Here is a 12,226-nt window from a genome sequence, read left to right on the forward strand (position 1 = left end):
TCTGGGAGAATATTCTCAGCGACACTAGGTATTATTCTATTTAGTAGAATCCTAGCGAAGATTTTGCCTGCAATGGAGAGCAACGTGATTCCCCTGTAGTTTGAGCAGTCTGATTTCTCGCCTTTGTTTTTGTACAGGGTGATGATGGTGGCATCACGAAGATCCTGAGGCAGTTTACCTTGGTCCCAACAAAGCTTGAAAAACTCATGCAGTTTGGCATGCAGAGTTTTGCCGCCAGCCTTCCAGACTTCTGGGGGGATTCCATCCATACCTGCTGCTTTGCCACTTTTCAGTTGTTCGATTGCCATATATGTCTCATCCAGGGTGGGAACCTCATCCAGCTCTAGCCTTAGGGGCTGTTGAGGGAGCTGGAGCAGGGCGGAATCTTGGACTGAGCGGTTGGCAGTCTCTTCAATCTGAGGCGCCTGCAAGCTCACACCAAGACACAAGAGAAACTTGTCCGTGAACTACTCTTTGCAGATGATGCCGCTTTAGTTGCCCATTCAGAGCCAGCTCTTCAGCGCTTGACGTCCTGCATTGCGGAAACTGCCAAAATGTTTGGCCTGGAAGTCAGCCTGAAGAAAACTGAGGTCCTCCATCAGCCAGCTCCCCACCATGACTACCAGCCCCCCCACATCTCCATCGGGCACACAAAACTCAAAACGGTCAACCAGTTTACCTATCTCGGCTGCACCATTTCATCAGATGCAAGGATCGACAATGAGATAGACAACAGACTCGCCAAGGCAAATAGCGCCTTTGGAAGACTACACAAAAGAGTCTGGAAAAACAACCAACTGAAAAACCTCACAAAGATAAGCGTATACAGAGCCGTTGTCATACCCACACTCCTGTTCGGCTCCGAATCATGGGTCCTCTACCGGCACCACCTACGGCTCCTAGAACGCTTCCACCAGCGTTGTCTCCGCTCCATCCTCAACATCCATTGGAGCGCTCACACCCCTAACGTCGAGGTACTCGAGATGGCAGAGGTCGACAGCATCGAGTCCACGCTGCTGAAGATCCAGCTGCGCTGGATGGGTCACATCTCCAGAATGGAGGACCATCGCCTTCCCAAGATCGTATTATATGGCGAGCTCTCCACTGGCCACCGTGACAGAGGTGCACCAAAGAAAAGGTACAAGGACTGCCTAAAGAAATCTCTTGGTGCCTGCCACATTGACCACCGCCAGTGGGCTGATAACGCCTCAAACCGTGCATCTTGGCGCCTCACAGTTTGGCGGGCAGCAGCCTCCTTTGAAGAAGACCGCAGAGCCCACCTCACTGACAAAAGGCAAAGGAGGAAAAACCCAACACCCAACCCCAACCAACCAATTTTCCCTTGCAACCGCTGCAATCGTGTCTGCCTGTCCCGCATCGGACTGGTCAGCCACAAACGAGCCTGCAGCTGACGTGGACTTTTTACCCCCTCCATAAATCTTCGTCCGCGAAGCCAAGCCAAAGAACAACATTTGGGCTATTCTTAATGAAGCATTTGAAGCTACTGACAAATTTCTAATTTATACGAGCAGAAGTACATGTGACCTGAAGTCACTGGTTTAATGTAATTAAAGTTCAAAGTTTAGATTTATTGTCAGAGTATATGAATCCAATACAACCCTGAGCTTCTTTTTCCTGCAGGCCAGGCAGAATTTCGACTTATCAGTAGTACAACAAAAAACTGTGCTCAAGGAAAGACATGCATACAAAAGAGAGAAATGTAAACAAAGAAAAGTGCAAACTGGCTATTCAATACAGAAAACAAATATTTAACAATAAATAACGTGCAAAATAAAAGTCTTTAAATGAGTCACTGTTTGAGTTTGTTGTTTGGCAGTCTGATGGGGGAGGGGCAGCAATAGCTACTGAACCTGATAGTATGTGTTTTGTGGTAGCTGTAACTCTTTCCAGGTGGCAGCAGGGAGAACAGAGCGTGTCTTTTGTGGTGTGGATCCTTGATGATTGCTGCTGCTGTCCGACGCCAGCGTTCCATGTAAATGTTCTTGATGTTTGAGAGAATTTTGTCTGCGATGTACTGGAGTGAGCCCAATACCCTTTGCCGGGCATTCCACTCAGAGGCATTGGTGCCCCCACACCAGGTCACGATGCAGCTGGTCAGAACACTTTCCACTACGCATTCGTAGAAGTTTGCTTGGGTTTTTGATTTCATAAGAAACCTCTGCAAACTCCTGAGAAAGTAGAGGTGCTGACAAGCTTTCTTCATGATGACATTTGTATGCTGGGTCCAGGAAAGTGACTCCCAAGAAATTAAATTTGCTCACCCTCTCCACCTCTGATCACCCAGTGACACTGGATTGTACACTGCTGTTTTTCCCCTCCTAAAATCCACAATCAGCTCCTGGATGTTTTGGTGACATTGAGTGAGAGGTTGTTTTACAGTTCTACCTCACCCTTAGCTTATTTTGAAAGTCAGTCAGGGATGCTCCTGGGTATGGTCTCAAGATTTGGCCACCTGAGGCTCAGTTTCTATCCAGATCTTGCTGCATGAATCCTTTGAGGCCCATTGAAATTAACCCTTTGGATCCAGCACAGTCATGCTGAGTCTGCAGATGGTGGATTTCAACCAGCAACATCTGACCCCCATTCTCTTTTAAAAGAAGTAGGGGAAGAAGAAATGCAAGGCTCTCTGTTGCGAGGCAGAACAGGGGCTGTGGGCTTCCTTCAATGCTGCATCACTCTATAATTCTACAAATCACTTTCCCTTGTTCCGCCCAAGTGATCAACCTGTGTGTAAGAGGGTGACAGATAATTAGAGTGTGATGGACAGAGATAGCCTGTGGGCCTTTGTAAGAAAAGGTTGCACATACACCTTTTCAGGAATGAACAAAAGAGCTGCCTGTTTTTGCTCTCCTTGAGGTGAACTGTATCAATACCACAATCTGGGCAAACTTTGCAAAGGGTAATAAACATGCTAGGAATTTAATTGCCTTTTAGTTAGTTTCTGTTCCTGATGATCTGCATATAAATAAAACTGCCACCGATGGGTATTTAATATTTTTTTCCCTGTTTTTTCTGTAAACTTCTTTTCACAATTGCCACAGAGTAGGCCTGTGCTAAGGCAAAATCCTAATTTGGTTCAATCTGCATTTTTTGAGGTGCCATTAGGCAAGAAAGGCAGTGATTATAAACATTAGTGGGGTGCATGAAAGTAACCATGGTAATAGCTTCATCCATCTGCTTGTGGCACTTGAGTTTGAACAGATGCAGCCTGTTCTGATAAGACATGCAGAGTCCAGCAAATGGTTTGCTGTTAAAAGTAAAATTGTGAATGCATTCTCACGTCAAACTTGCATGAAAACAGTTGGTTGCAGATTTTTACCCATTTTTCCCAGTTGTGGGTTCTTCACTTCCCACAGGGGGTGGGGGAGGGGGGTAATAATTAGCTCTCATAAGTGCAGATTTCAAGAATATCAATTTCATCTTCTCATGCTATCATTTTAGGGGGTGGAGGCCCTCTCTGTTGTGTTCCATGTACAGTTTGAAAATTTGTTCAAATAATGTGACTTTATTTTTTAAATTATATGTTTTTTTTTCAATGGAATACATTTATTCATTTCCACGTACCATTGCTGTACTCTCAGGATCTCTTCTGATTTCCAAGTTGACATTATACATTTTTTTTGCTACAGCTAAGGCTATCATAATAAAACTTTTTTGCGCTTCATCCAGTTCAAGGCTTAATTCTTTACTTCTTATATTACTTTGACCCAGTGTGTAAAAGTAAATGATACAATTTTCTTTTTTATTTTCATTGTGTGATGACATTGTTTAATGGATTGTATATGTTGAACGTTGAATGGGTAGGTGGGGGGGGGGGGTGGGAAGGAGGGAGGGAAGGGAGGGGGAAAAAGGGGAGAAAATGACACTGTTTATATTCAAGAGGAAAATGTTTGTGTGTATTTTGGTTAATATGGTTCATAGTGTGAAAAATAAAAAAAATTATAAAAAAAATATCAATTTCAAGAAAATATTGGTGTTGGTAAATTTCCCAGCATTTGATTGAATGGTGAATTCTGTAATGTACCTCCTATTACTGTTGGGTTAATTTGCAATGTGCTATAGCTACAATATAAAGAGGCTGACCCCTTTTCCCATTTGATCTTCTGACAAGAACATTTCAACAGTTTCATGCTTGGGATTCCATCACCTTTTGCTTCGATTTTGGTTCCTTTGTTTTTACAGCAACATTTTGGGTCCTGGCCACAATGGTTGAGAGTCTGATATTATGTATCAACGAGTCTTCCTCCCATTATGTAGTGTTTATTGTATAAATCATTGGACTGAAATAATAATTCAAAGCAAAATAATTTTAATTGCTCCTTTTCTATCTTTGACTTTGTCTCATAACCCCAGGTGAAATTTGACTAACACAGGATGAGAATGGGACAGGGTGGCTTTCTGCATGGCCTATCATGTCCAACAAATTTTATTGAACTTTCTGAGGAGTAAACAAAGGTGGTTGATGAGGGTATAGCAGTGGATGTTGTTTACAAGGACTTTAGTAAGGTGTTTAACAAGGTCCCTTGTGGTAGCCTGACCTGGAAGTCACAAATGCATGGTGTCCACAGTGATTTGATAGTTCTGATTCAGAATTAGCTGGCCCATTGAAGGCAGAGGGTAATGGTGGAAAGGTGCTTTTCTTGCTGGAGGTTTGTGACCAGTGGTGCTCGGCAGGGATCGATGTTGGAACCTCTGTTGAGTGAGATATACATAAATGACATGGACGAAAAAGATAGGTGGGGAAGTAAGTTTGCAGATGATACAAAGACTGGTAGAGTTGTGGACAATTTGACAACTGGTAGAGTTGCATTCAAAGAATGCAATAAGAAATAGATCAGTTAGAAATATGGCCAGAGAAATGGTGGAGTTTAATCTGAGCAACTATGAGGCGTTGCATTTTGAGAGGTAAAATGTAGGAGAAAGCTCAAATTATTGGTTGGACCTTTAATATCTACATGTAGGGTTGAGACCTTTACTATTATATGGTCCACTGCAACCTCGTGTGCCACCATTTTCAAAAGCAAAGTATATACAAATTGCATATGTATCATATGTCTATGGATATGTTTGTATGTTTTATACTGAGGACAGGAGAACGCTGTTTTGCTGGATTGTGCTTATACAATTGAATGAAAATGAGCTTGAACTTGAACAGAATTAATGTCAGAGGGATCTGGAGTTCTAAGTCTCCAGCTCTCTGAAAGAGGCCATGCAAATAGATAAGGTAGTAAAGAAGAAGGTATGGTATATGCTTAGCTTCAATAGTCAGGGCATTGAGTACAAAAGTAAGGAGATCGTGTTAAATTGAAATTTAGACATATAGCATGATCACAGGCCCTTCTGGCCCCTGAGTCCATTCTACCCAAATACCTTAATTAACCTACAACCCCTGTACATTTTGAAGGGTGAGAGAAAACTGGAGGACTCGGAGAAAACCCAGACAGATTCGGGGAGATATACAAACTCCTTTTTGACAGTATAGGATTCTAACCCGATTCATTGGTGCTGTAATAGTGTTGCACTAACTGCTATGCTAACGATGTTACCAGCTATATAAAAATTTGGCTAGGCTTCATTTGTAATACTGTGTGCAATTCTGGTCACCTCATTACAGGAAGAATGTGGAGGCTTTGGAAGGGTACAGAAGAGATTAGCAGGTTGCTGTCTGGATTAAAGGGTATGAGCTACAAGAAGTGGTGGGGCAAACTTGGGTGGTATTCTCTGGAGCAATGGAGCTTAGGGGCGATCTGATAGATGTTTCTACAACAATAAGAGGCATTGATGTGATTGACAGTCAGAATCTTTTTCCCAGGGTAAAAATGCCAAGTCCTTAAGGACATCATTTATGACTTTTGCTTTACTTATTCATGGTCGTAGACAGTTCGTTATTTATTTGGTGTAAACACTGAGAAGCTGGAGGGACTCAACAGGCCAGGCAACATTTTTTTTGGTATGTTTATCACATAGGATTTGGAAGCACTTTTTAGCGAAGTCTCTTTAGAAATATCTTCAGACACCCAGAAGTACAGTACACAATAAGAGGTCATTTAATTTTCTTTTATTTTAAATGTGTTTAGATATGAGTCAAAAGGTTTACATCAGTCTCTGAACAGTAACTTCTGCTTAAGAAGGAAAAGTACAACATCATTATATCCTCACGTTAGATCTTAATTCTGTGGGAAGCTGTTAAATCTCAGTTAGAAGATAAAAGAAAGGCCTACATTTCCTTGCTGTTTTTTTTTACATACCTTGGCATGTTCCCATATTTGATACAGCCTGAAGAGAGCCTCTTCACATTCATAATGTCGGTCAGTCTATGCATTCATTGGTAATGGGTTTGTGTTGATCATGAGTTTGAGTTTACATGTGCATGTGCACTGAAATTCTCGCTACTGCTGAACAGGTACATTGTAAAAAAAAGTAATAAAAAATGTGTTAGCAGGTTTTGTATACACAGCCTCATAGCCACTAATGTGACCTCCTTGGTTGACATGAATATTACAAATATGAGAGGTGTTTACTCCAGATTCCGCCCCTCAATCTCCAGTGGCAGAAGGACCCTGAGACTATGGTCCTTTCCCACAAATGCTTTGTGTTGCTTGTCACATTTTTCCAAAAATCAACCTTATTTACAAAATCAATTATGTGAAGGAAAACAGAGCAAAGTCTTTTTACATTCTTGGTCTCACATTGCCATCTATATTTTGTTACTGTACATTGTCGTGTTAGCTATTAATTATATGACATTAGTGGCCCTTCAGGTTCAGGTCCGGTAGCAGAAGAACCCTAGACTGTGGCCCTTCCCCACAGAACTCTTGCATTAGCTATGCCAAGCCTCAGTCATCCCTCAGCACATACTTCTGCAGCCTGGAATGTGTCAGTTGGCAACATTCTCTCAGCGACATCTCCATGTGCATGAAGAACAACAGATCCATGGGCATCTTTCGCCGAGTTGATCTTCCAGCAGCTCTGGTTGTCTCTCTCGGATTGTGTCCCCAGGAACAGCCTGTAAATCAGAGTACATACTGACATGAGACATACCCCTGAGATTCTTTGTCCTCTGTTATGCTGTTGCTGGGGGATAAACCATAACATCATTTTCCACACACTCTGAGCAAATTCACAGTCTGCAAATAGCTGGGTGACTGACTCATCCCATCACAGTCATCTTGGGGACAATGTGTATTAGGGTTGATATTCCATTGTCACAGGAAGGATTTCATGTATTAATTTTAATTTTTTTTTAGAGATAAATATACCACAGTAACAGGTCCTTCCAGCCCATGGGCCCACGCTGTCTAATCACACTCAATTACCTGACCAGCCCTGAAGTATTTTAGGACTTTGATGTAACATGGAAAAGGGACCATACTGTTCCCTTCAAACTGTAATGTGACGATGACCAGACAATTAGAACTTCTTTGGGTGATCACGACAGCATCGAGTCCACGCTGCTGAAGATCCAGCTGCGCTGGATGGGTCACGTCTCCAGAATGGAGGACCATCGCCTTTCCAAGATCGTGTTATATGGCGAGCTCTCCACTGGCCACCGTGACAGAGGTGCACCAAAGAAAAGGTACAAGGACTGCCTAAAGAAATCTCTTGGTGCCTGCCACATTGACCACCGCCAGTGGGCTGATATCGCCTCAAACCGTGCATCTTGGCGCCTCACAGTTTGGCGGGCAGCAACCTCCTTTGAAGAAGACCGCAGAGCCCACCTCACTGACAAAAGGCAAAGGAGGAAAAACCCAACACCCAACCCCAACCAACCAATTTTCCCCTGCAGCCGCTGCAACCGTGCCTGCCTGTCCCGCATCGGACTTGTCAGCCACAAACGAGCCTGCAGCTGACTTGGACTTTTACCCCCTCCATAAATCTTCGTCCGCGAAGCCAAGCCAAAGAAAGAGAGAGATCATGAACGATTGATGATTATTCATCCAGACCAGTGATAGATCCATTACTTTTTTTTCCCCAAGTACTGCCTGTGAATCTTTTATTTAGTCTGACAAGTCTAATTAAGAAAAAAACTTTGGGTTAACTTCTCTGCCAGTGATAGCTTGGCAGCTGCTGCAGTTAAACACTTTGGGGAATTTGGTTTCATCTGTCAGTCCTCTCATGGTTGATCCATGGTCATGCATTCTCATCAACCAGGTTTGGCACGTCACATTTTTCTTTAGTTCCCAGTTAGTCATGTACCAATCTATTAGAAATAAATAGGATTAAACTCCTATCTGCCATTTCTCTGCCTGTATCTGTAACAAATCTATATCCTGTTGTGTTCTTTGATAACTCTCCATTACTTGTTCACAGTTCCACCAATCTTTGTGTCACCTGCAAATGTAACCACCCAACCACCTACTTTTTCATTCAGGATATTGATATAAATCACAAACAACAGAGGTCCAACAGAAGTCCCTGTGGAACACCACTGGACATAGGCCTACTGTCTGAGTAACTACCCTCTGTCTTCTATGGACCAGCCAATTTTGTGTCCACACTATCATTTTACTTTTGATCCCATGCATCTGTACCTTCTGGAGCAGCCTACCACGAGGGACTTTGTCAATCACCTTACTATAGTCCATGTAAACAACATCCACTGCCATGCCCTCATCAACCACCTTTATTAACTCCTCAAAAAGTTCAATCAAATTTGTTGCCCTGCAGAAAGCCATTTTAACTGTTCCTAATTTGACCATACTATTCCAAATTTTTGTAAATCCCAACCCTAAGCATCATCTCCAATAGTTTCCCTGCTAACGACGTGAGGTTCGCTGGCCTATTAATTACCTGGATCATCATTATTTCCCTTATTGAACAAAGGAACAACCTTAGCCACTCACCCTTTCCTGGTGAGGATACAAAGAATTCCAGCAATGCTCCAGCAATCTCCTCTCTTGCTTCTTTCTATAACCTGGGATACATCCCATCAGGCCCTGGGAAGGTTTACCTTTATGGTCTTCAAATTTTTCTTCATTTGAACAGGAAGGTTGTTGGCTATGAAGCAAGATTGTTAAATTGTGTTGCTTTCTTTTGTGCCAAAGCCCAAGAGAAAATTTGGCATAGGCTAATAAAACCATGAAGGATCTGGAAAGAGGAAATATGAAAGAGCAAGTTGGATGTATTGAAGGCAGAAATTGACAGGTATTTGATTAGTCATGGCATCAAGGATTACTGGGATTGGGGCTGGGTGTGGATGAATCAGCTCATGATAGACTGGCGGTGCCGATTCAATGGGCTTACTTCTACTCCTATATTTTGTGATCTTCCCTCAGCAGAGGGGCCAAAAGTCAGTTGGCAGAGATTTAATGTAATTGATTGGAGTCATAGAGATAGAAATGAGGAGGTGTTTTAATTAAAGAATGGGAGTGATCCGGAACTCACTGTGTGGAATGGAGGCAAAAATCTTTACTGCAGTTAAAAAAGGTTGTGCCATTAAAGATTTGAGACTTGTGTAATTAAAGAACCAAGAACCTTGTGTTTTTAAGTAAAAATACAAATATGGATAAACTCAGCAACTCAAACAGCATACTTTATATAGCAAAGATAAAGATACAGTACATATCCAACGTTTTGAGCTGGAGCCCTGCATCAAGATATGAGCAAGTGCCCGAATGGATAAAAGAAAACCCTTGTGTGTTTGGATTGGTCAGCATTTTTTTGACCAGTACATGAAGGACTCCATGGCCTACTTCCAGGATTTACTCCTTTGAACGTTAAATCAGATCCTAGAAAGAATCTGGAGCTGCTTTTTCCTTTAAAAAAAACAGATTCTAACCTAGAAGAAAGTAACCAGAGTCTCTTCTCAATGAGATGAAATGGGATACAGTGGGATATGCCCAGTGTTCCATCACTGGCGGTCCATTTCCACAAACCCTGTTTCCTGATTTCTTGAAGAAGGGCTCAGGCCCAAAACATTGACTGCCTATTTGCTTTCTACAGATGTTGCATGACCTGCTGAGCTCCTCCAACACTTATGTGCATTGATCTAGTTCTTCACCATCTGCAGATTCCTGGTTTAGCTCTGTGTGGATTACTTCCAGGTTCTAATGGATGGATTAAAAGATGTACAGCATCTATGAAAGTTCAATAATGTATTCAGAAACAGTGGGGTGATATTCAAATATATCAGTATTCAAGAGGAGTACCAAACTGCAGATGCTGGAATTGTGAGCAAACAACAAGAAGGTGGTGGAACTCAGCAGGTCAGGCAGCATCCGTGGAGAGAAATGGGCAGTCAACATTTCGGTAAAGGATCCTGGCATGAAATGCTGACTGACCATTTCTATCTATGGACGCTGCCTGACCTGCTGATTTCCTCCGGTTCATCATTGTTTGCTGATATTGATTAAGATATGCTAATATTTGCACATTAACATTGCATCAGTCCAGTAGTTTGGCCAGTTAATATAAGTCTGCAAAGGTTCAGTGTGTCACCGGAAACCTTGACAAACTTCTACAGATTTGTTATGCTAGCTGGCTGCATCAAGACTTCATGTGGGGACACTAATAATTCTGGGAGAAAAATCCTGCAAAAGGTAGTGGACTCAACCCAGTTCATTGCAGGCAACACTCTCCGCACCATTGAGAATATCTGTGTGGAGCGTTGCTGTCAGAGAGCAGCAGCAATCATCATAGATCTGCACCAAACATGAACATGTTTTGTAAATCCCAACCCTAAGCATCATCTCCAATAGTTTCCCTGCTAACGACGTGAGGTTCACTGGCCTATTAATTCTCACTGCTGCCATGAGGAAGGAGATGCAGGAGCCACAGGACTTGTACAACCAGGTTCAGGAATAGATGCTACCCCTTAACTATTAGATTCTCAAAAGAGACTAATTTAAGGACTCGTATGCTCATTATTTAATCCTACATCTGCATTTGCATAGTCCGTTTATTTACAGTTCCTCATGAGTACAGTTTACAGTAACAGGTGTAGAAATTACTTAGCCTGGCCTGCAGGAGAAAGAATCTCAGTGTTGTATGTACTCTAACAATAAATATGAACTTTGAACATAGAATTGCAATGTACGAAATGTGCAACTTTCAGTGAAAGATCAAAATATAATCAGTTCTATGGGGAATGATAACAAAACAACTTAACTATTTTATCTATCTGATGCTGTTCATTTGTGACAATGAGATTTTTTTTTGCCTGAGATAGTTTTTGCTTTGGAATTCAGAATTTTGTCACATTTGGGCATTTTATGCAGATTTATTTTCTCATCATAAGATCAATTTCCAATGAAAAAAACATTATTCCCCAAGAATTTGAATATCAAAGCAACTGGGAATAAAACCAAAAACAAATTCCAGTTTCCAGAATACATTTTGTGGCTGATTATGCACTCATGCTTGAAGCTTTCTCAATCTATTCACAAGGCCATCCAATTTGTTGGCTGAGAGAATACAATAACATTGATCCAATGTGAAATATATTTCACACTTCAGCTAATTGTTTAACCACACAGAGAAAGGGACAGGAAGTTAGATGTCTTTTCAGACACATATCTTGGAGAAGTTCCATAATTGAGTCTAAAGGAACTAGTTGTGACTTCCTTTGCGTTCAACATAAATGAAGTGAACAAACAGAACAAAGGCAGAAAGTTCAACGCAGGAGGATGTTCAGTGGAGTCAGATGTCTTGGGAAAACCTCTCATTGATCTTAGCAAAGATTAATGTAATCTGCATAACTAAATAAATACGCAACTGATTATACATTCCCAGAAACATGTAGTCACTTCTTCCATTTACAAGTTAGCATGGTGAAAGCAATAAAACTGAAGGGCAGGAAAAGTCCATCCGTTTTACTCAGTGGTCCGTTGATGCTGCCTGACCTCCTGAGCTGTTCCCAGCATTTTCTGTTTTCATTGCTGATCCAAGCGTGTTGCAAACCTCATGAGAGCTGATTAGACAGAGTCTCCACTTCCCCAAGCCAATGATCGACACCCACAGCCATCTTATCTTAGTATGATCAGGCTTGCCTGACTCTAGTCTGAAGCAGGGTGAGACTTTCTCCTCCAGTACCTGCAGCTGTGGTGGAAGCACGACAAAAACAGATGCAAGAATTCAGTCTGGCACAGCCCATGCTTTTTAAAGACCATGGCCTTGCTGGATTGTTTATGTCCAATATTTTATAAATTGTTTTCAAAGAACTTGGATAACTAATTATTCCACGCGCTTCCAAGGACTGTGCACATAT

At 42.0% G+C, this 12,226-nt stretch overlaps 1 protein-coding gene across 5 annotated transcripts in view; it reads left to right on the forward strand.

Moving 5' to 3' along the window:
* The window catches only part of plcb1 (phospholipase C beta 1), a 1,044,484-nt gene that overhangs the window by 413,754 nt on the left and 618,504 nt on the right, over nt 1-12,226 (forward strand). The window lies entirely within an intron of this gene.

The sequence above is a fragment of the Narcine bancroftii genome, chromosome 4, assembly GCF_036971445.1.
Source record: "Narcine bancroftii isolate sNarBan1 chromosome 4, sNarBan1.hap1, whole genome shotgun sequence".
NCBI lineage: Eukaryota > Metazoa > Chordata > Chondrichthyes > Torpediniformes > Narcinidae > Narcine > Narcine bancroftii.